The sequence below is a fragment of the Triticum urartu genome, chromosome 2A, assembly GCF_056163025.1.
Source record: "Triticum urartu cultivar PI428250 chromosome 2A, HENAU_Tu73, whole genome shotgun sequence".
Lineage (NCBI taxonomy): Eukaryota > Viridiplantae > Streptophyta > Magnoliopsida > Poales > Poaceae > Triticum > Triticum urartu.
This window is the reverse complement of record NC_141874.1, coordinates 466,273,729-466,301,308: the sequence shown is the minus strand read 5'-3', so window position 1 is coordinate 466,301,308 and position 27,580 is coordinate 466,273,729.

Genomic DNA, 27,580 nt, shown 5'->3' with positions numbered 1-27,580 from the left:
TTGTTGGCATAGTGACCCTTCTGTTGGCACTTGTTGCACGTGACCTCTGAAAGCGGACGGTGATACGAAGCACTCGATCTTGGAGCTTGAGACGAAGTCTTGTTCTGAAAGCCAGGGTTGGGTGGGTGGGAAGATCCACTGCCACCTTTGCTCTTCTGCTGATACGGCTGACGGAATGGAGGAGGAGGAAGCCAATACTTCTGCTGCTTGGCCACTTGAGTAGAGGAAGAAGGAGTAGCATCTCTGACTCGCTTCTTGGAAGCATCACACCTCAACTGAGCAGCCTCTTGCTTCAACGCCATGTTGTAGAACTCATCGTACCTCAAAGGCTCAAAGAGAACAAGAGCGAGCTGGATTTCTTCTCTGAGACCACCCCTGAACTGGTATATCATGCTCTTCTCATCAGGGACATCCTGCTTGGCAAAACAGGCGAGCTTCTGAAACAACTTGTTGTAGTCATAGACAGACAAAGAGCCTTGCTTCAGGTTGTGGAATTCCTTAGTCTTGCTTTGAACCACGCTCTGAGGAATATGATGAGCTCTAAAATCTTGACGGAATTCATCCCAGGTGATAACACGTCCACCTCTGGAATACTTGTACTGCTGGAACCATTCTACAGCTTGATCTTTGAGTTGGAAGGAAGCGAACTTAACAAAGTCCTCAGGCCTGACGTTACTGCACTCGAAATGCTTGTACCGATCCACAAGCCAATCGTCAGCATCGGTTGCCTCAACACAATTGCTGAAAGTCTTTGGCCCATTAGCAAGGAACTGGTTGAGTGTAGCAAAGTGATTCTGATTGTTGCCTTGGTTCCCTTGGTTGCCTTGATTGCGCTCTTGAAGAATTTGCATGATCAACTGTGTGTTTGCATTGGTTGCGGCCATCACAGCTTGCCATGCCTCCGGAGGAGGTGGAGGTGGTGGCGGATCAGGATTCGGAGTCGTGCGCGTTGGAGGAGCCATCCTGAAGAGGTTGACATCCATTAGCACATTGATAGACAAATATTGAAGCTGAATCCAACGGAATGAAAATTGCAACATATAGTCTTCACATCCGAACAAAATGAACGAATGCATTCCTCTTGAAATGGTCACATATCCATAAATTGAGAAGCCACTTAGAATTAAGGTAGAGAAATAAATCAACAAGGTATGGATCAAGAACGAATAATCGGTAAGAAATCCCAATCTCGAACCAAATATCCGTGGAAGGAGAACTAGATCTACTAGAATTCCCACCTATGAAACTCCCGAACCTTTCCGGTTATGCAATCAGGTGTTGGGGATACAGGGGAAGCATAATATCTCACCCAAATCTAGCAAATCCTACATCCAGCTGTATCCATCCTTCAACACATAACCGAGAAAAACTTCGGAAACCATCTACCTCAACCTTCGAAAAGCATCTGTTATACAAGTTATGGCGATACTCCCGAACTCCCGCCCCAGTACTGGATGGCGTCGAGGTTATCTCACCAACGAACTGCATAAAAGAGATTTTTGATGTCGGCGTACTAAACTCAGGTATTCCAGAACTGCAACAATAAAATTATGACGACAACACCTCAGAGCTCAACTCCCCGGGACACTTCCACAAAACTCCTGACAGGAGGCACCAAGACAACGTTCTCATCATAAAACCATCGAAACGATTCCAAGATACCCGCGTGATCCTAAAAAAATTTAGTGAAATTTGAGAAGAGAAGAGTCAAAACTCTACGTCAGGATGCCTTACCAGAGCGATGAGGAGACTGGGAAGTAAAAAGAATTCCTAAGCTCTCCGATATATAACTCCTAAATGACTCAAAACATTTTTCTAGACACAACTCGGCCGCTAAAAACGATCAAGCATTGGGGCTCCTAAGGTCGGGGAAGGCTCTGATTACCAACTTGTAACACCCTCGATGCGACTATATCTCCCACGTGTCGAGGCACGACTTAGAGGCATAATCGCATTGAAGGCATAGGTCGCAAGTTAGGCAATCTTCACAACATCCCATGTAATATAGATAGTAAAAGGGGAGATAACATAGTTGGCTTACACTCGCCACGTCAATCAAGTACATAAATACCATTACATCATACAAACACTCATGGCCCGACTACGGCGCCAAAATAAAAGATAACCCAACATGCGACACGGTCCCGATCACCCCCAACTGGGCACCACTACTGATCATCCGGAAAGGAAACATAGTATCGTTGAGAGTCCTCGCCGAACTCCCACTTGAGCTCGAGCGCGTCACCTGGAGCGGAATCATCAGGCCCTGCATCTGGTGTAATAGTAAACTATGAGCCACAGGGACTCAGCAATCTCGCACCCTCGCGATCAAGACTATTTAAGCTTATAGGTAAGGCAAGGTAAATATGTGGGGCCGCAGCAAGCGACTAGCAAATATGGTGGCTATCCTGTTCGCAAAAGAGAGCGAGAAGAGGAGGCAAAGCGCGAGTGAGAAACTAGAGAACAACCTGCGCAAACATTACTCCAACACCGTGTCCACTTCCCGGACTCCGCCGAGAAGAGGCCATCACGGTAACGCACTCAGTTGATTCATTTTAATTAAGTTAAGGTTCAAGTTATCTACAACCGGACATTAACAAATTCCCATCTGCCCATAACCGCGGGCACAGCTTTCGAAAGTTCAAATCCCTGCAGTGGAGTCCCAACTTAGCCCATGACAAGCTCTCACGGTCAACGAAGGAATAGACCTCCTCCCGAGACATTCCGATCAGACTCGGTACCTCGGTTCTTCAAGACACTTCGACAGGTTAAAACAAGACCAGCAACACCGCCTGAATGTGCCGACAAATCCCAATAGGAGCTGCACATATCTCGTTCTCAGGGCACACTCAGATGAGACATCCTACAAGTAAAACCAACCCTCAAGTTGCCCCGAGGTGGCCCTGCAGTCTACTCGGTCGGACCAACACTCAGAGGAGCACTGGCCCGGGGGGGTTAAATAAGATGACCCTCAGGCTCCGGAAACCCAAGGGAAAAAGAGGCTAGGTGGCAAATGGTAAAACCAAGGTTGGGCATTGCTGGAAAAGCTTTAATCAAGGTGAACTATCAAGGGGTTTCCATTATAATCCAACCGCGTAAGGAACGCAAAATCCGGGAACATAACACCGATATGACGGAAACTAGGGCGGCAAGAGTGGAACAAAACACTAGGCGAGAGGCCGAGCCTTCCACCCTTTACCAAGTATATAGATGCATTAAGATAACATGGCAACATAATGATATCCCAACAAGTAAATAAATGTTCCAACAAGGAACGGCCTCCAATCTTCACCTGCAACTAGCAACGCTATAAGAGGGGCTGACCAAAGCGGTAACATAGCCAATCAACGGTTTGCTAGGACATGGTGGGTTAGAGGTTTGACATGGCAATTTGGGAGGCTTGAAAGCAAGTGGTAGGCATCGTAGCATTGGCATAGCAAAAGAGCGAGCAATCTAGCATAGCAAAGATAGTAGTGATTTCGAGGGTATGATCATCTTGCCTGCAAAGTTGTCAGAGTTGACTGGATCCTCGAAAGCAGACTCAACGGGCTCCTCGTGAGCGAACTCGTCTCCCGACTCTATCTAAACAAGACAAACAAGCAAACGGAACACAATTAACCACGTGCAAGGATCAACCAATATGATGCAAGGATGATATGCTATGCGGGATGCGATGCGGGATGCATATGCAAGATTTGACAAGGGATGCATGAACCTGGCCTCAACATGGAAATCCAAGTGTGCCACTGGAAATATGAGATCAAATCTCTTGAAAACGATATAAAGAACGCCGGAATCGGAGTTACGGTTTGGAAATGGCAAGCAATTCAAATATGACACCGGTCTGCGATTTACAGCAAGTAGCCATCTAAATGCAACAAGATGAACATGCTACAACACCCAAACATGGCATAAAAATACATGGCAGGGATGCATTCATGATGCTTAACAAAAGTCTAGCACTGATCTACAGCCAATTCATCCATTAACAGGTTCAAACAAGCATGGAAAAAATGCATATGGCAAACAGGTTTCAGACTTAGTGAAATTAACACTTGTCTGGAATTTCAGATCAGATAGCACTCTTCGGAGCATCAAAACTACATGCTACAGGACCTGAACATGGCAAAATAAAGCATGGCATGGAGCTACTCAAAGAGCTTAACAAAAGTCCCTTAGTGACCTTGAGCCAAAAGGGATCAGAAAAATACAATTGCAAGCATGTGAACATAGCAAAAACATAATCAGTTCTCAGACTTAGTGAAAACTGGAGCATGCTGAAAATAGATATCAAGTAGGCATGTTTACGAGCACGATGCACTCACTACGGAGCAAGTCATGATAATCTGAGAAAACACCCATCAAGAATACACAAAATGCAAGCTAGACATGGCAAGAACAATAGCATAGAATGCACGGATCAACTACAACATCATCGGCAAAATCGCTAACAAGTAGACAATCTGCCCAGATTCACGAAGTAGCAAAAGTAGAGCTCGATTGACTCAAGCTAGGATGCTCCATAATTGCAAAAAAAAGACATGGATGGATAGAGCACTATAATATTAACAAAACATCCTTACTCACCATCCTCAAAAGAGGCACGGATTACTAGGAAACAACATGAACATATGGCCATATGAGATAAACAGGTCAAGGACTTAGTGGAAATGCTAAGTCCCTGAAATCAGCATTACCAAGTGCCTCACTTTGAAAGCTTGTGCTAGTCACCACACACATCACAAAAATACATGGGTTTCACCTCTAGAAAGATGGCAAAACCCTTAAAAACATATGTAGAGCTCATGGGCATATCATGCACACAATAATCATGGCAAAAATGACAAATATCTAAAAGGAGTAGCAGATCTGACAATTATCTCAAGTAGCCCTCTCCTAACAGCATTTCGGGCATCAAGATGAACTCAAATGAAAATGATGCAATGAGATGAAATGATTTACTCTCTGAGATGAACATTTTGATATGCTATATGCCCAAAACGGAGCTACGGATGCACAGTTACGATGCGTCAAAGTTTGCCAAAAATCTGAGAAACTGGGGACTTGGAGAAAAAAAACAACCTCTAGGGTTTCAGATCTGGATCCGGGGCACGTTCTTCGAGGATGACCGGAACAGTGCTCGCCGGAGTTGGAGACGTGGCGGCTGGAGCTCGACGACGCTCGCCGGAGTTGCGGTAGACGGCGGCTGGAGGCGTCGGGCGAGGTGGCCGGCGCGTCGAGGGGCGCGGCGAGGCGATGCGGTCGGCGGCGGCGGGGTCGACGGCGAGTCGCGCCCGGCGTGGAGATGGCGACCGGACTTGGCGCGCGGTGGCCGGAGCGGAGCAGGTGCGCCGGCGCGGAGGAGGAAGGCGGGGCGCGAGCCTCTGGCGGTAGGGTGCGCCGCACCGGGCCGGGAGGGCCGCGGACGGGCTCTGGCGGGCCCGCGCGGGCGACGCGGAGGACGGCGGCTCCGGGTGGTGACGTGGCGGCGGGAGATTGGCCTCGGGGCAGCGGAGGCTGACGTGGCGCGGTCTGATAGGCCGGGGTGACGCGTCCGGCGGACACGTCCGGCGCGGGCGGACTTGTCCGGTGGCGCGAGGTGGAAGGAGACTAGGGTTAGGGGGAAATGATCCGAGATTTTCGGGGAAGATGCCTTTATATAGGTAGAGGGAGCTAGGAGGCTCCAAATTGAGCACGGTTTGTGGCCGCGCGATCGTGATCGAACGCTCTAGATAATGGAGAGTGTTTAGGTGGGTTTTGGGCCAAATTGAAGGGGTGTTGGGCTGCAACACACACGAGGCCTTTTCGGTCCCTCGGTTAACCGTTGGAGTATCAAACGAAGTCCAAATGGTACGAAACTTGACAGGCGGTCTACCGGTAGTAAACCAAGGCCGCTTGGCAAGTCTCGGTCCAATCCGGAAATGTTTAATCCCCACACATGAAAGAAAGGTAGAAACGACCACCGGAGGAGAACGAAGCGCCGGAATGCAAAACGGACAACGGGGAAAATGCTCAAATGCATGAGATGAACACGTATGCAAATGCAATGCACATGAGGTCATGATATGAGATGCATGACAACGACAACAACACACGGAGACAAAAACCCGAACCCGAGAAAATAAAATAACTTAACACCGGAAACGGCAAGAGTTGGAGTACAAATTGGGAAAGTTACATCCGGGGTGTTACAGGTGTAGTCCCCGAGTTTCGGGCCGGCTACTGAGCAGGCGGCCCGGAACTCCAATTGGTGAGTTCCGGGTACTAACTTTTGTCTGAAATACTTGTCGCAGGACTACCACAACCTCTGTATTACTGCCTTCAACCGCAACGTTGAAGAGCTGGGCAAGCGGACCGCCGACTTGTCGGAGAGCCGGAGTGAGTCCTTTTTCTTCTTTGCGGGGGCGCGCTGGTGCACCCGCGGGCTGTAGTCCCCGAGATTCGGGCCGACTGCTGAGCAGTCGGGCCGAATCTCCCCGGCGACCTTCTTTATTGATGACTTAACGCCTTCTTTCTTCCTTCTCTTCAGAAGCCAATGCTGTTCTTCAATAGCAGCTGAGCGAAGCCAACTCCGCATTGCGCGCCAAGGGGGAGGAGTGCAGCAAGCTTGCCACAGAGCGCGATCTGCTGGCCACACAATTGGCAGAGCAGAGGGAGCTGCTTACGAAGACGCAGAAAGAGGCAGAAGAGGTGGAAGCCGCCCTCCTGGCCGAGTTCGTGAGCGAGCGCTCCTCCTGGACCGACAAAGAGGCAATGTTGACCTCTGGCTTCCATGAGATTGAAGACATTGTTGATGGTGAGTTTCTTTACTTTCTTTCTTTGAGTTGCCGAATGTAAGTCATGCCGACTCCTGACTTTTGACTTGCTTCTTCGTTTTTTCCATCTTGGCAGACTTCTTCCCTGGGCACTCACAGGCCGCCATCCAAGCCATCGACGCTGACCGTGAAGGTCGGAGGGCGAAAGGCGCAGAGATCGCCGCCGACGCCCCCCGAACCCTTGATGAGCATATCCTGAGCATCGAGGCTCGCCTTCGGCCGACTCACCGGATGCTGCGCCGGCTTCAACGTGTCGGCGCCCAGGCGATTGCTGCCCTGTGGCCGGACATGCAGGCTCCGCGCACCCCCAGTCAAACTGCCGACTGGCTGGAGGTCGCGGCTGGTCGTCTTGAGGCTTGGAAAGGTTCCTCGGCCCGAGCTGGAGCGCGCCGGGCCTTGGAGTTCGTCAAGGTGTGGTATTCGGGGCTGGACCTAGACCGGCTGGCCACACTCCGGTCAGAGGCCCAGCCGGAGCTGGCAGCCGTGGAAGATGCCCTCGTCAAGCGTGCCACGGCGATCGCCGACTACACTGACACCAGCATGTTCGTCCCCGAGCGGTCTGAAGACGGCGAGGAGGTACCGCCGGAGTGGTTTGGGATGAACCCAGACTACGGCGAGGACTCGGCGGAGGTGATCGGCTCTAGCGTCGAGGAGGAAGGCGAGGCGGAGGACGGAGGCGAGACGGAAGCACCAGAAGACGGAGCGGACGGCCAGCCTCAGCTCGACCGTGCCTCCAGCAACGAGCCACGTGCGACCGAGCCGACTACAGCCGGAGGCGATCAAGTCGAGACTGCCCAGCCGGCCGCCCCAACGCCTGACGCTGCCGTCTCCTCCGACCCTCCGAATCCATCTGCCGCATCTTAGGTTGCCACCATATCTTTATTTTATCTTCTTTAGTAGTCTTTAAAGAACTTGTAAATTCGCACAATTCCACCCGCGGGGTGTATTTTGAACTTCTGCTCGAAGATTTAGCCAATGGCCTATGTTATGTAAATATTTATCCGAATTCTATCTTTTCTTGCTCATTGCTCTTTTGGCTTTTTACTTTGTCGCTTTCCCTTAGTTGCCTGTCTTGCCAGTCGGACAGTGTCAGGACCCCGATTCCAAGTCACATCGATCTAGCCGGTAACACCTCATATCACTTTGCGGCCTCACGCATGGTATTCCCACGGGTGTCACCTTACCATGGTCCGGGACCGTTTGCGCCTTTTGGCTCACGTATATGATAGTGTCGCTAGCATCCATATGACAGAGAACCCGGGCCGACATGGCTAGTCGTGAACCCAAAGCGGCACTAACCTATGGGGACAGGCATACATGAATCACATCGAGCGTGTCGGTCAGCAGCGTGTGAATCCGGGCTGTAGCACTGGGATAACAGGACTCCGGGAACCCGGGCTGTAGCAGGCTAGGCAGGACTCCGGATGTCACCGCGTGACATTTCCCTGAAGGGACAGACACAGGAACGAAGTGAAATACATGCCGGCCAGTCAAGTGTCCTGAGCAGTAGTGCTGGGCTAGCAGGACTCCGGTGAACCGGGCTGTAGCGGACTACTATGGCTCATGGAAGCACTAGACTACATTTCCCCATAAGAGAGGCTGCCAAGGATAAACAACTAGATTGTCAGATCCCACACATACCAAGCATTTCAATCATACACACAATATGCTCAATATGTGCAATACAACATGGCATCACAATAAGACTCTACGACTCAGAGTATTTATTCATTAGGCTTCGAGGAGCGAGATATTACAAACATGGGTCTCATGACCCAACATTCAGAGCATACAAGTCAAAGCACATGCGGAAGCTTAACTTGTCTGAGTACAGACAACTACAAAAGAAGAAGGCTCAGAAGCCTGACTATCTACAAGACCCTCCCAAGGGTACAAGATCGTAGCGGAGGTAATAAGCTAAACGTCGAAGTCCAAGCAGAACTACTAGTGATACTGACGTCTCTCTGCAAAACATAAATTAAGCAAACGTGAGTACAAATGTACCCAGCAAGACTTACATCAGAACTAGCTACATATGCATCATTGTCAACAAAAGGGATGGTGGGGTTTAACTGCAGCAAGCCAGCTTTGACTCAGTGGCTATCCTAAACTACGACTGCAAGCAACTCTTTGAGGTGGCGCACACGAGTCCACATATTCACCATTCAATACACCACTATGGATCCGCTCTCGTCTCCCTACGAGAAGGCCATCCATAGCACTCACACTTATCTTGCGAGTTTTAGAGTATCCACTTCCACTTGTCTATGAACTGTTATAGGCAAGCCAGAAGTCCATTACCGCGGACACGGCTATTCGAATAGATGATGTTAACCCTGCAGGGGTGTACTTCTTCACACACGCTCTCACCACTTACCGTCGTTTACACGACATGTACTCGGCAACCTTCAAGCGGAAGCCCAACGAGGGTGTCGGCCACGGCCTACCTAAACACTCAAGTCTCTAGTCCAGGTTTATTGCCTATCCAGGTTCCATCCGCAGGGAGTCCGGCCGAGGTTTCCACATACGGCCCCGAACGATGTGTACAGGGTTCCGAGACACGAAACGGGCGCCCGGCATGCCCGGCCATGGTGTATCTACCGCATCATAGCCCACCCCTAGGGTCAGCGCTATGCACGGCCGCCAACACATAACCTAGAAACACCAGAAAGTAGTTGCAACTCCTGGACAGAGTACTAGGGTGATTAAGAAGCCGAGAGGGTCAATTAAGGATCCCAATGAGTGGTAGTAGCTGTTCATGGATCACAGACACAGAACTCAGTTCCTAAGAACGGTTTCAATGAGACAACCCACCATGTACTCCTACATGGCCTCTCACTGCTACCTTTACCAAATCGTGTTCACACACTTAGCTCACACACAGTAGGACATGTTCATCACCATTCCAATTCATTCTCGATGAATCAGACCCGACACAACTCTATGCAATAGCAGGCATGACAAACAAGCATGAATGAGTAGGCACATCAGGGCTCAAACAACTCCTACTCATGCTAGTGGGTTTCATCTATTTATTGTGGCAATGACAGGTCATGCAAAGGATAAAGGGGTTCAGCTACCGCAGCAAGTAACAGATGAATCGTTGTTGTCCTAATGCAGTAAAAGAGAGCACGAGCGAGAGAGTGGGATTGTATCGGAATGAACAAGGGGGTTTTGCTTGCCTGGAACTTCTAAAGATATCATTGGGTCTTCATAGGTGTCAACGCGCACAACATCGGTACAACGTCTATCGAGAGGGGACAACCACCGGCAAACACAGAAAGAACACAATCAATGCAATGCACAATATGATGCATGATCATGACATGTCAATATGCTGTGTTTTCAGCTAATGCAACTAGCAACAGGTTAAATGGGGTTGGTTTGAACCCTAAGTTCAAATTCAAACTCCATATGTGATTTCTTAAATGCCATTTAATTGGATTGTCCTAAACAGCAACTTTAAGTTGTTCCAACATGCATGAAAATGCCAGATTCAGATTCTTTGAATTTTTTTGATAATTTTTTATATATAAATTATTTCATTTGGAGTTATAGATTATTTTCTATAATTTTTAGAAGTTTTAGCTATTTTCTGAAATAAATAAATCATTTCTGATTTATTTAAAATCCCAGAAAAGCTTTACTGCGTCAGCATTGTGCAAGGGTGATGTCAGCGGGTCAACTGGTCGGCCAGGTCATACCTGACCTCTGGGACCCGCAGGTCAGTGACTCAACTAATTGACTGAGTTAATTAGCCCTAAGCTAACGCTAACTAAAATGTCAGCAGGGCTGGGCCCACATGTCAGCGAGTCAATGGGTTAACTAAGTTAATTAATCACTAATTAAACTAACAGTAATTAAATAGGGGCCTGGGCCCACACGTCAGGACCCAGGGGAGGTCAAACCGGGGTCTCCCCGGGCCAGCGGGGTTAACCCTGCCGGTCAAAGCGGTCAACCCGCCGGCGTTTAGCCGCCGGCGAGGGCCGAGACGGTGGTGGGGCTCGGAATTGCGCTATGGGGCACGGTTCGAGCCGTGGCTAAGCGCATTGGAGTGCCCTCGCCAGTGCGCGTCGTTTGGTGGTGCTAGCCGGACCTGTGGTGGCCGGAGGCGACAGCTACGAGCTCGGCAGCAGCGGCCGGCGTTCGGGCGCAAGTGGTGCGGCGGCTACGGCATGCAACAGAAGGAACGGAGAGGGGGAGGAGCAGCAGGAGCTCACTGCGGTTGCGACGAGGCCAACGGCGAGCTCGGGGAGGAACCGGAGTGAAGCGGGGCGGCGAGGGGATCTCCGGCGACCTGAGGAGGATCAAGGGGTCAGGGACGGTGCTTCGAGGCGTCCGGCGGGGCACAGCTCGGTGGAGAGGAAGAGGAGGACGCGGCGGTGCTTCTGGGCTGCTCGAGGGAACGAGGGGGAGGCGATGGACGCAGTGGTGCTCGTCGGCGGCGGCGGGAGTGTTCGGCCTAGCGGGAGAGGGACGAGGGATAGGCAGAGGAGGAGAGAGTGGCGTCCAGGGGGTTGAGGCAGCGCCGAGGAGAAGACGCGAGGCGTCGTGGTGGCCAGGCGACGCAGGCAGGCAGCCTGGTGGCGTGGCGCCCGCACGCGCACCGTGCGTTGTCCCTCCTCTGCCTACTGGCAGAGGTTGGGGATGACTGGCACAGCCAGGTGGGCTGGGTCGGCTCATGGGCCGCACAGGTAAGTGGCCAGGTTGGCTTTTCTCTCTCTCTCTCTTTCTAATTCTTTCTGTTTTCTATTTTTCTGCAATTGTTTTGGGTTTAGTTTTAACACCAAACCATTTTATGAAATTCTGAAAATAATTATGTGGCTAGAACTAAAATATCCAAAACCACATAAAATGTTCCAGAATTATTTGACATATATTAATTATATAAAGAATATATATCCAATGCAAATAGTTATTGAATTAATTCAAAGGTCCAAAATAAATGTTTCTGAGATACCAAAAACATTGGTTTGAATTTTACCTCTTGCCAATATTTTCAGAGACTAAGAGGAACATTTTCTTGGACTTCTTTGAAGACATTTTAATGTTGATTATTTTTGAACTGGTTTCTGAGGGTTTCAACAAACCTCAATTCAACTTTCAGAAATTTTAGACATGATGCATGAGTGCAGATGCAACAATTTCACTCAGGTACTCTAGGGCTGTGACAGACAGCCGCTCTGCGGACTGCCGTTGGATCAAATGCTTGGCTGCTTTGGGAAGGCAAGTACTTAGCCGTTTTAAAGTTTTTGAGAAAGTTGAATAGAAGGCGGCAAGCCGACTATTCAAGAGTCGGTTTGCGAAAAAAGGCTGGAAGCCAGCTTAAGCTATGTTTTATGCTTTGAGTCCCTGGCCATTTTTCATGCGAACGCCCGTTCTATCTTACTCCTGCCCACCGTATAGTCGCTCTGCGAGCTGCGGCTTCTGACAGGAGATGGCTTAGGCTCCACACACTACTTGTCCGGCTACAGGAAGCATTTCATAGTGCAAGGCGGCAAGTCCCCGGGCCAACCTGTCGAGCCCGGTGCCAAGCGGCATAACAAAGAGTAACATACTCGTAGGCATAATTTTTATCATATAGACAAAAGAGGGTAGTCCCCGAGCTCATCTCAGGGGGCCCGAAGTCTTGGTACTTTAATACAAAAGGTAATGTGATACATACTGCATCAGCTGTAAAATCTTCGGAGGAGATTTGCATTCCATGGCCACTCTGTTTCTTTGCCGGAGTCGTCCCTCTTGCGTGCTCGGGGCTTCTGAGCGTCGATTAGGTAGTAGGAGTCGTTGCCCAGCACTTTGCTGATGATGAAGGGGCCTTCCCAAGGCGCCGACAGCTTGTGTTGGCCGGCTGTTCACTGGATCAGTCGGAGCACAAGGTCGCCCTCTCGGAAAGATCTCGGCCTGACCTTCCTATTGTAGTATCTGCGTAGGCTCTACTGGTAGATGCTGGACCGGCTGAGTACCAACAGCCGACCCTCTTCCAGCAGATCGACGCCGTCTTGACGTGCTTCTTCTGCTTCTTCCTCGGTGTACATGGTGACTCGCGGGGAGTCGAACTCTATGTCCGTTGGGATGACGGCGTCAGCACCGTAGACGAGGAAGAAAGGCATGAGGCCAGTTGAATTGTTTGGAGTCATGCGCAGACTCCAGAGGACGGTTGGCAACTCATCGAGCCAGCAGCCAGCCGAGCACTCCAGAGGCTCGATCAGTCGGGGCTTGATGCCGGACAGGATGAGGCCGTTTGCCCGCTCCACCTGGCCGTTTGACTGTGGATGGGCGACGGATGCTAGGTCCATTCGGATGCCCAGGGTCGCATAGAAACGGGCCAAGGCGCCTTTGGCAAAATTCGTGCCGTTGTCGGTGATGATGTTGTGTGGTATGCCATACCGAATTGTGATATCGGAGATGAAAGTCACGGCAGTCGGACCGTTCAGTTTCTTGATTGGCTTTGCTTCTATCCACTTGGTGAACTTGTCCACTGTGACAAGTAAGTGAGTTAAGCCACCTCGTGCCGTCTTGAATGGTCCCACCATGTCTAGAACCCAAACTGCGAAAGGCCAGGCAATGGGGATGGTCTTGAGTGTAGAAGCTGGCTGATGCAGCTTCGAGCGGAACTTCTGGCACCCTTTGCATTTTTGGACCAATTCCTTGGCCTCTTCTAAGGCCGTTGGCCAAAAGAAACCGTGTCGGAAAGCTTTGGAGACGAGTGCTCTTGAAGCCGCATGGTGGCCGCACTCGCCTTGGTGGATGTCTTTGAGAATTGCTTGGCCTTGCTCTCGCTCTACGCAATGCTGGTAGACACCAGTGACACTGCGCCTGACCAGCTCTCTGTTGACTATGGTGTAGGCTGCTGCTCGACGTTGTACTTGCCGAGCTAAGGTCTCATCAGTTGGCGGCTCTTTGCTCACCAGAAATTTGAGGATGGGCTGGGCCCATGAGGGTGTTGCTATTTCTTCGACTGCCAGGACTGCGACTTGGACGAGGGCGGCTGGGCTAGGAGGCGGCGGGTGGAGTCAACAAACACTTGCTGGGTTAATGAAGTCCCCGGGCCGACTGGCGCGGCTCTTGGGCCGAGTTCTGGAGTCTTCGAGCCCGCCGCCGTAGTCCCCGGGCCGGGTTCTGCAGTCCCTGGGCCGGCCTCGACTGTGGCGGCTTTGGAGCCATCTGCCAAAATCCCCGTACCGTCTGCCGGGGCTCTGGAGTCGGATCCGACATCTTCGGGAGGAGCCGGCACGAAGATGGAGTCTGATTCTGGTGAAGGCTTGATAGACGGCTTGAGGAGGTGTTGAAGGGAGACGCCGGATGGTATTGCTTGGCGGGTAGAGCTGATTCGTGCCAAGGCGTCTGCTTGGTCGTTGTCATTTCTTGGCACGTGGAGGAACTCGCACCCCTCGAAATACCCACTGAGTTGCTGCACGAGGAAACGATAACTCGCCATGTTTGCATCTTTGGCGTCCCAGTCGCCAGACGACTGCTGGACCACTAAGTCCGAGTCGCCATAACACAGGATCCGGCGAATACCGAGTTCTTTGGAAAGCCGGAGCCCGTGAATGAGCGCCTCATACTCGGCGACGTTGTTGGAGGCAGCAAAATGGATTTGCAGTGCGTATTTGAGCTTGTCGCCTTTAGGAGAAGTGAGGACAACGCCGGCTCCCAAGCCGGTGCGCATCTTGGAGCCATCGAAATGCATCCGCCAATGGGTGGGGTCGGGCACTGGAGGTAGGTACTGGGTCTCGGCCCAGTCGACGAGAAAGTCGGCCAGTGCTTGTGACATGATGGCGGTGCGGGGCAAGTAGTGGATGGTGTAGGGAGCTAGCTCTATGGCCCACTTGGCCACTCGGCCAGAAGCATCTCGGCTTCCGATGATCTCGACAAGTGGGGCCGTGCAGACCACAGTGATTGGATGCTCTTGAAAGTAAGGCTTCAATTTCTTGGCGGTAAAGTGCACACCATAGCACATCTTCTGGTACTGGGGGTAGTTCTGCTTGGAGGCCGACAGTACTTCGCTCAGGTAATATATCGGTCTCTGGACAGGTAGTGCCTTGCCTTCCTCCTTGCGTTCCACTACAATGACCGTGCTGACTACCCGGCTGGTGGCGGCGATGTACAGGAGCATAGGTTCCTTAGGAGTCGGAGCCACCAGAACGGGTGGAGTAGTCAGCATCTTCTTCAACTGGAGAAAAGCTTCGTCCGCCTTGTGGTTCCACTCGAAAAAAGTGGTCTTCTTCATGAGTTGGTATAAGGGGAGAGCTTTTTTGCCCAGCCGACTGATGAATCGGCTGATGGACGCCAAGCAGCCGGTGAACTTTTGCATGTCCAGCAGTCGGCTGGGTACCTCCATCCTCTCAATGGCCTTGATCTCGGCGAAGGTCGTCGTTTTGCCGCTATGGCGCCTCCATGCGGCAGTTGGCCTTGTTCTGCGCGGCAGCCGCGTCGAGGAGCCACTGGACCCGCTCCATCATCAGGCGGCGCTCTTCGCCCTTGAAATTGTCCAGCTCGTCCGCCGCCGCCTGGGCGGCTCGAATGTTCTCCGCAGGTGTAGCGTACACAGGGCAACTTGCCCCAAACAAGTTGGCGATGGCTACGCCGCGCTACTGGACCGCGCCAAGGCGGCTGGGCCCAGCTGGGGCTGGCGAGCCACCAACAGCGCGATCCATCTCTCGTTGGTAGGCTTCTAACAAGCGTCTCATGCTAGCCAGCTTCTTCGCGCCTTCGACAAGCTGAAGGCGGCGCGCCTCCAACGTCTCTGCGTCAGCGTCTTCCGGAATGGGCACAGTCAGGTCTTGTAGTGCCGCACCAAGTGGGTCATGCGCTCCTCCGCTGGGAGGCTCCTCATGACTACTGACGAGCACCTTGGTGACGGTGCTTCCGCCGCTCTCCGCACGAGGGAGAGGCTCATCATAGACCACCACATTAGTGGGGAATGCGTCGAGCGACGCGGTGTCGGAGTCGACCAGCATCGGGTCGATGGAACCTACAGACTCCTGTAGGGGAACGTAGCATAAATTCAAAATTTTCCTATGTGTCACCAAGATCAATCTATGGAGTCATCAAGCAACGAGGGAGGAGTGGATCTACATACCCTTGTAGATCACGCGCGGAAGCATTCAAGAGAACGGGGTTGATGGAGTCGTACTCGTCGTGATCCAAATCACCGATGATCCTAGCGCCGAACGGACGGCACCTCCGCGTTCAACACACGTAGGGAGCAGCGACGTCTCCTCCTTCTTGATCCAGCAAGGGGGGAGGAGAGGTTGATGGAGATCCAACAACACGACGGCGTGGTGGTGGAAGTAGCGGGATTCCAACAGGGCTTCGCCAAGCGCTGCGGGAGGAGGGAGATGTGTCATGGGAGGGAGAGGGAGGCGCCAGGGCTTAGGTTGGGCTGCCCTCCCTTCCCCCCACTATATATAGGGCCAAGGGAGAGGGGGGAGGCGCAGCCTTGGCCCTTCCTCCAAGGAAGGGTGCGGCCAGGGAGGAGTCCCTCCTCCCCAAGGCACCTCGGAGGTGCCTTCCCCCTTTAGGACTCTTCCTCTCCCTTGATTCTTGGTGCATGGGCCTCTTGGGGCTAGTGCCCTTGGCCCATATAGGCCAAGGCGCACCCCCTACAGCCCATGTGGCCCCCCAGGGCAGGTGGCCCCACCCGGTGGACCCCCGGGACCCTTCCGGTGGTCCCGGTACAATACTGGTGACCCCGAAACTTGTCCTGATGGCCGAAATAGCACTTCCTATATATAATTCTTTACCTCCGGACCATTCCGGAACTCCTCGTGACGTCCGGGATCTCATCCGGGACTCCGAACAACTTTCGGGTTACCGCATACTAATATCTCTATAACCCTAGCATCACCGAACCTTAAGTGTGTAGACCCTACGGGTTCGGGAGACATGCAGACATGACCGAGATGACTCTCCGGTCAATAACCAACAGCGGGATCTGGATACCCATGTTGGCTCCCACATGTTCCACGATGATCTCATCGGATGAACCATGATGTCAAGGACTTAATCAATCCCGTATACAATTCCCTTTGTCTAGCGGTACGATACTTGCCCGAGATTCAATCGTCGGTATCCCGATACCTTGTTCAGTCTCGTTACCGGCAAGTCTCTTTTACTCGTTCCATAACACGTCATCCCGTGATCAACTCCTTGATCACATTGTGCACATTATGATGATGTCCTACCGAGTGGGCCCAGAGATACCTCTCCGTCACACGGAGTGACAAATCCCAGTCTCGATTCGTGCCAACCCAACAGACACTTTCGGAGATACCCGTAGTGTACCTTTATAGCCACCCAGTTACGTTGTGACATTTGGCACACCCAAAGCACTCATACAGTATCCGGGAGTTGCACAATCTCATGGTCTAAGGAAATGATACTTGACATTAGAAAAGCTTTAGCATACGAACTACACGATCTAGTGATATGCTTAGGATTGGGTCTTGTCCATCACATCATTCTCCTAATGATGTGATCCCGTTATCAACGACATCCAATGTCCATGGTCAGGAAACCGTAACCATCTATTGATCAACGAGCTAGTCAACTAGAGGCTTACTAGGGACATGGTGTTGTCTATGTATCCACACATGTATCTGAGTTTCCTATCAATACAATTCTAGCATGGATAATAAACGATTATCATGAACAAGGAAATATAATAATAACCAATTTATTATTGCCTCTAGGGCATATTTCGAACAGTCTCCCACTTGCACTAGAGTCAATAATCTAGTTCACATCGCCATGTGATCAACACTCACAGGTCACATCGCCATGTAACCAACTTCCAAAGAGTTTACTAGAGTCAATAATCTAGTTCACATCACTATGTGATTAACACTCAATGAGTTCTGGGTTTGATCATGTTGCTTGTGAGAGAGGTTTTAGTCAACGGGTCTGCTACATTCAGATCCGTATGTACTTCGCAAATCTCTATGGCATCTTGTAGATGCAACTACTACGCTACATTTGGAGCTATTCCAAATAACTGTTCTACTTTGAGCTATTCCAAATTGTTGCTCCATTATATGTATCCAGTATCTCTACTCAGAGCTATCCGGATAGGTGTTAAGCTTGCATTGACGTAACTCTTTACGTCAAACTCTTTTACCACCTCCATATCGAGAAAATTCCTTAGTCCACTAGTTACTAAGGATAACTTTGACCGCTGTCCTGTGATCCATTCTTAGATCACTCTTGTACCCCTTGACTGACCCTTGACTGATTCATGGCAAGGCACATTTCAGGTGTGGTACACAGCATAGCATACTGTAGAGCCTATGCCTTAAGCATAGGGGACGACCTTCGTCCTTTCTCTCTATTCTGCCGTGGTCGAGCTTTAAGTCTTAACTTCATACCTTACAACTCAGGCAAGAACTCCTTCTTTGACTGATCCATCTTGAACACCTTCAAGATCATGTCAAGGTATGTGCTCATTTGAAAGTACCATTAAGCGTTTTGATCTATCCTTATAGATCTTGATGCTCAATGTTCAAGTAGCTTAATCCAGGCTTTCCATTGAAAAACACTTTCCAAATAACCCTATATGCTTTCCAGAAATTCTACATCATTTCTGATCCATAATATGTCAACAACATATACTCATCAGAAATTCTATAGTGCTCCCACTCACTTCTTTGGAAATACAAGTTTCTCATAAACTTTGTATAAACCCAAAATCTTTGGTCATCTCATCAAAGCATACATTCCAACTCCGAGATGCTTACTCCAGTCCTTAGAAGGATTGCTGGAGCTTTGCATACTTATTAGCATCTTTCAGGATTGACAAAACCTTCCGGTTTGTATCACATACAACCTTTCCTCAAAAAAAAACGTCGAGGAAACAATGTTTTGACATCCTATCTGCAAGATTTCATAAATAATGCAGTAATCGCTAATATAATTCCAACAGACTCTTAGCATCGCTACGAGTGAGAAAGTATCATCGTAGTCAACTCCTTGAACTTGTCGGAAAACATCTTAACGACAAGTCGAGCTTTCTTAATGGTGTCATTTACCATCATTGTCCGTCTTCCTTTTAAAATCCATCTGCACTCAATAGCCTTACAACCATCGAGCCGTTCTGCCAAAGTCTACACTTTGTTTTCATACATGGATCCTCTCTCGGATTTTATGGCCTCGATCCATTTATCGGAATCCGGGCCCACCATCGCTTCTTCATAGCTCATAGGTTCATTGTTGTCTAGCAACATGACTTCCAAGACAGGATTACTATACCACTCTGAAGTAGTACGCATCCTTGTCACCCTACGAAGTACGGTAGTGACTTGATCCGAAGTTTCATGATCATTATCATAAGCTTCTACTTCAATTGGTGTAGGTGCCACAGGAACAACTTCCTGTGCCCTGCTACACACCAGTTGTAGTGACGGTTCAATAACCTCATCAAGTCTCCACCATCCTCCCACTCAATTCTTTCGAGAGAAACTTTTCCTCGAGAAACGACCCGATTCTAGAAACAATCCCTTATTGCTTTCGGATCTGAGATAGGAGGTATACCCAATTGTTTTGGGTATCCTATGAAGATGCATTTATCCGCTTTGGGTTCGAGCTTATCAACCTGAAACTTTTTCACATAAGCGTCGCAGCCCCAAACTTTTAAGAAATGACAGCTTAGGTTTCTCTAAACCATAGTTCATACGGTGTCATCTCATCGGAATTACGTGGTGCCCTATTTAAAGTGAATGCGGTTGTCTCTAATGCCTAACCCATAAACTATCGTGGTAATTCGATAAGATACATCATGGTCTGCATCATATCCAATAGGGTGCAGTTATGATGTTCGGACACACCATCACACTATGGTGTTCCAGGCTGTGTCAGTTGTGAAACAATTTCCACAATGTCTTAATTCTGTGCCAAACTCGTAATTCAGATATTCATCTCTATGATCATATCATAGATCTTTTATCCTCTTGTCACGACGATCTTTCAACTTCACCCTGAAATTACTTGAACCTTTCAATAATTCAGACTCGTGATTCATCAAGTAAATATACTCAACATCTACTCAAATCATCTGTGAAGTAAGAACATAACGATATCCACTACATGCCTCAGCACTCATTGGACTGCACACATCAAAATGTATTACTTCCAACAAGTTGCTTTCTAGTTACTGAAACCGAGGCTTTCAGTCATCTTGCCCATGTGGTATGATTTGCATGTCTCAAGTGATTCAAAAATCAAGTGAGTACAAAACGGTCCATTTGCATGGAGTTTTTTCATGCATATATACCAATAGACATGGTTCGCATGTCTCAAACTTTTCAAAACGAGTGAGCCCAAAGATCCATCAACATGGAGCTTCTTCATGCGTTTTATACCGATATGACTTACGTGGCAGTGCCACAAGTAGGTGGTACTATCATTACTATCTTTTGGCATGAACATGTGTATCACTACGATCGAGATTCAATAAACCATTCATTTCAGGTGTAAGACCATTTGAAGGTATTATTCAAATAAACAGAGTAACCATTATTCTCTTTAAATGAATAACCGTATTGCGATAGACATAATCCAATCATGTCTATGCTCAACGCAAACACCAAATAACAATTATTTAGGTTTTAATACCAATCTCGATGGTAGAGGGGGCGTACGATATTTGATCATATCAATCATTGGTAACACTTCCAACACATATCGTCATCTCACTTTAGCTAATCTCCGTTTATTCCGTAGCTTTTATTTCGAGTTACTAACACTTAGCAACCGAACCGGTATCTAATACCCTGGTGCTACTAGGAGTACTAGTAAAGTACACATCAACACAATGTATATCCAATATACTTCTATCGACCTTGCCAGCCTTCTCATCTACCAAGTATCTAGGGTAATTCTGCTCCAGTGGTTGTTCCCCTTATTACAGAAGCACTCAGTCTCGGGTTTGGGTTCAACCTTGGGTTTCTTCACTAGAGCAGCAGCTGAATTGCCGTTTCATGAAGTATCCCTTTGTTCCCTTGCCCTTCTTGAAACTAGTGGTTTCACCAACCATCAACAATTGATGCTCCTTCTTGATTTCTACTTTCGCGGTGTCAAACATCGCGAATATCTCAAGGATCATCATATATGTCCCTGATATATCATAGTTCATCACGAAGCTCTAGCAGCTTGGTGGTAATGACTTCGGAGAACCATCACTATTTCATCTGGAAGATCAACTCCCACTCGATTCAAGCGATTGTTGTACTCAGACAATCTGAGCACAAGCACAACAATTGAGCTTTTCTCCTTAGTTTGCAGGCTAAGAAAATCGTCGGAGGTCTTATACCTCTTGATGTGGGCACGAGCCTGAAATCCCAATTTCAGCCCTCGAAACATCTCATATGTTTCGCGATGTTTCAAAACGTCTTTGGTGCCTCAACTCTAAACCGTTTAACTGAACTATCACGTAGTTATCAAAATGTGTATGTCAGATGTTCGCAACATCCACAGACAACGTTCGAGGTTCAGCACACTGAGCGGTGCATTAAGGACATAAGCCTTCTATGAAGCAATGAGGACAATCCTCAGTTTACGGACCTAGTCCACATGATTGCTACTATCAACTTTCAACTAAATTTTCTCTAGGAACATATCTAAACAGTAGAACTGAAGCGCGAGCTACGACATAATTTGCGAAGACCTTTTGACTATGTTCAGGATAATTAAGTTCATCTTATGAACTCCCACTCAGATAGACATCCCTCTAGTCATCTAAGTGATTACATGATCCGAGTCAACTAGGCCATGTCCGATCATCACGTGAGACGGACTAGTCATCATCGGTGAACATCTTCATGTTGATCGTATCTACCATACGACTCATGCTCGACCTTTCGGTCTCTTGTGTTCCGAGGCCATGTCTATACACATGCTAGGCTCATCAAGTCAACCTAAGTGTTTTGCGTGTGTAAATCTGTCTTACACCCGTTGTATGTGAACGTTAGAATCTATCACACCCGATCATCACGTGGTGCTTCGAAACGACGAACTTTCGCAACGGTGCACAGTTAGGGGGAACACCTTCTTGAAATTTTATGAGGGATCATCTTATTTACTACCGTCGTTCTAAGTAAACAAGATGTATAAACATGATAAACATCACATACAATCAAATAATAGTGACATGATATGGCCAATATCATATAGCTCCTTTGATCTCCATCTTGGGGCTCCATGATCATCTTGTCACCGGCATGACACCATGATATCCATCATCATGATCTCCATCATCGTGTCTCCATGAAGTTGTCACGTCATCTATTACTTCTACTACTACAGCTAACGGTTAGCAATAAAGTAAAGTAATTACATGACGTTTATGTTGACACGCAGGTCATAAATAAATTAAGACAACTCCTGTGGCTCCTGCCGGTTGTCATACTCATCGACATGCAATTCGTGATTCCTATTACAAGAACATGATCAATCTCATACATCACATATATCATTCATCACATCCTTTTGGCCATATCACATCACATAGCATACCCTGCAAAAACAAGTTAGACGTCCTCTAATTGTTGATTGCATGTTTTACGTGGCTGCTATGGGTTTCTAGCAAGAACATTTCTTACCTACGCAAAAACCACAACGTGATATGCCAATTGCTATTTACCCTTCATAAGGACCCTTTTCATCGAATCCGATCTGATTAAAGTGGGAGAGACAGACACCCGCCAGCCACCTAATGCAACTAGTGCATGTCAGTCGGTGGAACCGGTCTCACGTAAGCATACGTGTAAGGTTGGTCCGGGCCGCTTCATCCCACGATGCCGCCGAATCAAGATAAGACTAGTAAAGGCAAGCATATTGAACAAAATCAACGCCCACAACTACTTTGTGTTCTACTCGTGCATAGAAACTACGCATAGACCTAGCTCATGATGCCACTGTAGGGGAATGTAGCATAAATTCAAAATTTTCCTACGTGTCACCAAGATCAATCTATGGAGTCATCTAGCAACGAGGGAGGAGTGGATCTACATACCCTTGTAGATCACGCGCGGAAGCATTCAAGAGAACGGGGTTGATGGAGTCGTACTCATCGTGATCCAAATCACCGATGATCCTAGCGCCGAACGGACGGCACCTCCGCGTTCAACACACGTACGGAGCAGCGACGTCTCCTCCTTCTTGATCCAGCAAGGGGGGAGGAGAGGTTGATGGAGATCCAACAACACGACGGCGTGGTGGTGGAAGTAGCGGGATTCCAACAGGGCTTCGCCAAGCGCTGCGGGAGGAGGGAGATGTGTCATGGGAGGGAGAGGGAGGCGCCAGGGCTTAGGTTGGGCTGCCCTCCCTTCCCCCCACTATATATAGGGCCAAGGGAGAGGGGGGAGGCGCAGCCTTGGCCCTTCCCCCAAGGAAGGGTGCGGCCAGGGAGGAGTCCCTCCTCCCCAAGGCACCTCGGAGGTGCCTTCCCCCTTTAGGACTCTTCCTCTCCCTTGATTCTTGGCGCATGGGCCTCTTGGGGCTGGTGCCCTTGGCCCATATAGGCCAAGGCGCACCCCCTACAGCCCATGTGGCCCCCCGGGGCAGGTGGCCCCACCCGGTGGACCCCCGGGACCCTTCCGGTGGTCCCGGTACAATACCGGTGACCCCGAAACTTGTCCCGATGGCCGAAATAGCACTTCCTATATATAATTCTTTACCTCCGGACCATTCCGGAACTCCTCGTGACGTACGGGATCTCATCCGGGACTCCGAACAACTTTCGGGTTACCGCATACTAATATCTCTATAACCCTAGCGTCACTGAACCTTAAGTGTGTAGACCCTACGGGTTCGGGAGACATGCAGACATGACCGAGATGACTCTCCGGTCAATAACCAACAGCGGGATCTGGATACCCATGTTGGCTCCCACATGTTCCACGATGATCTCATCGGATGAACCACGATGTCAAGGACTTAATCAATCCCGTATACAATTCCCTTTGTCTAGCGGTACGATACTTGCCCGAGATTCGATCGTCGGTATCCCGATACCTTGTTCAATCTCGTTATCGGCAAGTCTCTTTTACTCGTTCCGTAACACATCATCCCATGATCAACTCCTTGATCACATTGTGCACATTATGATGATGTCCTACCGAGTGGGCCCAGAGATACCTCTCCATCACACGGAGTGACAAATCCCAGTCTCGATTCGTGCCAACCCAACAGACACTTTCGGAGATACCCGTAGTGTACCTTTATAGCCACCCAGTTACGTTGTGACGTTTGGCACACCCAAAGCACTCCTACAGTATCCGGGAGTTGCACAATCTCATGGTCTAAGGAAATGATACTTGACATTAGAAAAGCTTTAGCATACGAACTACATGATCTAGTGCTATGCTTAGGATTGGGTCTTGTCCATCACATCATTCTCCTAATGATGTGATCCCGTTATCAACGACATCCAATGTCCATGGTCAAGAAACCGTAACCATCTATTGATCAACGAGCTAGTCAACTAGAGGCTTACTAGGGACATGGTGTTTTCTATGTATCCACACATGTATCTGAGTTTCCTATCAATACAATTCTAGCATGGATAATAAACGATTATCATGAACAAGGAAATATAATAATAACCAATTTATTATTGCCTCTAGGGCATATTTCCAACAACTCCAAGTCCACGGCAGGCTCGCCGGTGTCGTGGAGTTGATTGAGGAGGCCCGCGAGGAGGCTCTCGGAGCCGCCCGCGCCTGCGTTGGATGCAGGTTCGTCGGAGAGGTGAACCTCGCCGACAAGTTCGGCGAGGCAGCTGGCTGCGCAGGCGATCTCAACACCGTGCAGCGCGTCAGCGCAAACTCCGTCTGTCGTGCCTGGTTGGCTGCGCTCTCCAGGGAGGAAAAGGGTTCCCATCCAGAGCAGGTCTCCGGACAACGGTGCACCAGGCCCCACGGTGGGTGCCAAATGTCGGGGGTTGGGTGCGACATATGCCAAAGGATGGCTTATCATGGTGGGGGCGAGTAGAACGTCGCCGGTGCCTGGAAACAGGATGAGGCGAAGACATGCACGCCGGTGAATCTTACCCAGCTTCAGGGCTCTCCGGGGTCTCCGCATGATCACTATGGCAAAGTGTTTACACGATTGCTCCTTGAGCTATTTCCTAGAGGTAGGAGAAGGCAAGGCTAGCTCTCTCCTTCCTATATGATCTGGTCTAGTGCTAATGGATTCCAACCCTTTGCACGGGTGCCCTGGGGGGTTTATATAGGCCTACCCACCCCAGGGGTACAATGGTAATCCGGCTGGACGCGGGCCCAGCCATCAGCGCCTCCGGCCTTCGTCTTCTCCGCCGACTGCTGGGGCCCGCCGACTGGTGGGCCCCGTCGACTGGCTCGGTAAGGAGACGACAGGCCGCGTCCGCCGCGGGCGGGTCTTGTTGGCTGCTGATTACTGTAGCCGCGCTTCTAATGACACGGGCTTGGTCATGGAGTCGTGGCAACAGCCCCGCCGCCTGGCGGGCGATCACTATTGCCACTCTCCGTCACATCTGGTTAATGGCGCATGGGCCCCGGGGGAGGGGCTGGCCGACTCTCGGGGGCCGACTCCCAACGGGTCCGACTGGTGGCGCACTTGCCGTCTTCTGGGGTCCCGCTGGCTGGTGGGACCCGCCGCCCCAGGGTCATACAGACAAGCCATCGTGGGCGCGGGATTCGGTCCACCGGTGCTGATGTCAGGGCCGGCATGGCAATAGTGCCACGCCGCACGGAGATCTCCACGGGTACGGCGTACTGTGGCCATGCCTGCCCCTGGAAAGGGGTCGGAGCAGGCTTCACTGTAGCCACTCCCCTATCCTGTCCCTCTTGATGAGGACATGGGGTTTGTTGGAGTCGCGGTCCGACTCCCCAAGGTCGGCTTCTCGGGAAGTCGTCAGTCAGGAGTCGGCTTATCCTGAAGTCGTTCCTGGGACTCGGCCGCAAGTGGCTAGTCAGTTGCCTTGCCGCCGACTTCTCAAAAGGCGGCTCTGTGTCCTGGGGTCTTGAGGGGCGCAGCCTGCCCCGATGTCTTGAAAGGTTCTGGGGCTTGGGTTAGCCTACCCGTGGCCCATTACTCCGACAATATACCTTCAAGCGCTAACCTCCCCGGCAACAACACCAGAAAAGAGCTTGATGTCTACTACACAACCTTCTTCTTGCATACATTGTTGGGCCTCCAAGTGCAGAGGTTTGTAGGACAGTAGCAAATTTCCCTCAAGTGGATGACCTAATGTTTATCAATCCGTGGGAGGCGTAGGATGAAGATGGTCTCTCTCAAACAACCCTGCAACCAAATAACAAAGAGTCTCTTGTGTCCCCAACACACCCAATACAATGGTAAATTGTATAGGTGCACTAGTTCGGCGAAGAGATGGTGATACAAGTGCAATATGGATGGTAGATAAAGGTTTTTGTAATTTGAAAATATAAAAACAGCAAGGTAACTAATGATAAAAGTGAGCACAAACGGTATTGCAATGCGTTGAAACAAGGCCTAGGGTTCATACTTTCACTAGTGCAAGTTCCCTCAACAATAATAACATAATTGGATCATATAACTATCCCTCAACATGAAACAAAGAGTCACTCCAAAGTCACTAATAGCGGAGAACAAACAAAGATATTATTGTAGGGTACGAAACCACCTCAAAATTATCCTTTCTGATCGATCTATTCAAGAGTCGGTAGTAAAATAACAAGAAGCTATTCTTTCCATTCAATCTATCATAGAGTTCGTACTAGAATAATACCTTAAGACACAAATCAACCAAAACCCTAATGTCACCTAGATACTCCAATGTCACCTCAAGTATCTGTGGGTATGATTATACGATATGCATCACACAATCTCAGATTCATCTATTCAACCAACACAAAGAACTTCAAAGAGTTCCCCAAAGTTTCTACCAAAGAGTCAAGATGAAAACGTGTGCCAACCCCTATGCATAAGTTCATGAGGTCATGGAACTCGCAAGTTGATCACCAAAACATACATCAAGTGGATCACATGATATCCCATTGTCACCACAGATAAGCATGTGCAAGACATACATCAAGTGTTCTCATATCCTTAAAGACTCGATCCGATAAGATAAATTCAAAGGGAAAACTCAATTCATCACAAGAGATTAGAGGGGGAGAAACATCATAAGATCCAACTATAATAACAAAGATCGCGATACATCAAGATCACGCCAACTCAAGAACGCGCGAGAGAGAGAGAGAGATCAAACACATAGCTACTGGTACATACCCTCAGCCCCGAGGGTGAACTACTCCCTCCTCGTCATGGAGAGCGCCGGGATGATGAAGATGGCCGCCGGAGAGGGATTCCCCCCTCCGGTAAGGTGTCGGAACGGGTCTAGATTGGTTTTCCGTGGCTACGGAGGCTTCTGGCGGTGGAACTCCCAATCTATTGTGTTTCTCGATGTTTTTAGGGTATATGGACATATATAGGCGAAAGAAGTCGGTTAGGGGAGCCATGAGGGGCCCACGAGGGTGGGGGCGCGCCCAGGGGGGCAGGCGTGCCTCCCTACCTCATGGCCACCTTGAAGCTTCCTTGACATCTACTCCAAGTCTCCTGGATTGCTTCCGTTCCAAAAATAACTCTCCAGTAGGTTTCATTTCGTTTGGACTCCGTTTGATATTTCTTTTCTTCAAAAGACTGAAATAGGCAAGAAAACAGGAATTTGGGCTTGGCCTCCGGTTAATAGGTTAGTCCCAAAAATAATATAAAAGTGTATAATAAAGCCCATAAACATCCAAAAAAGATAA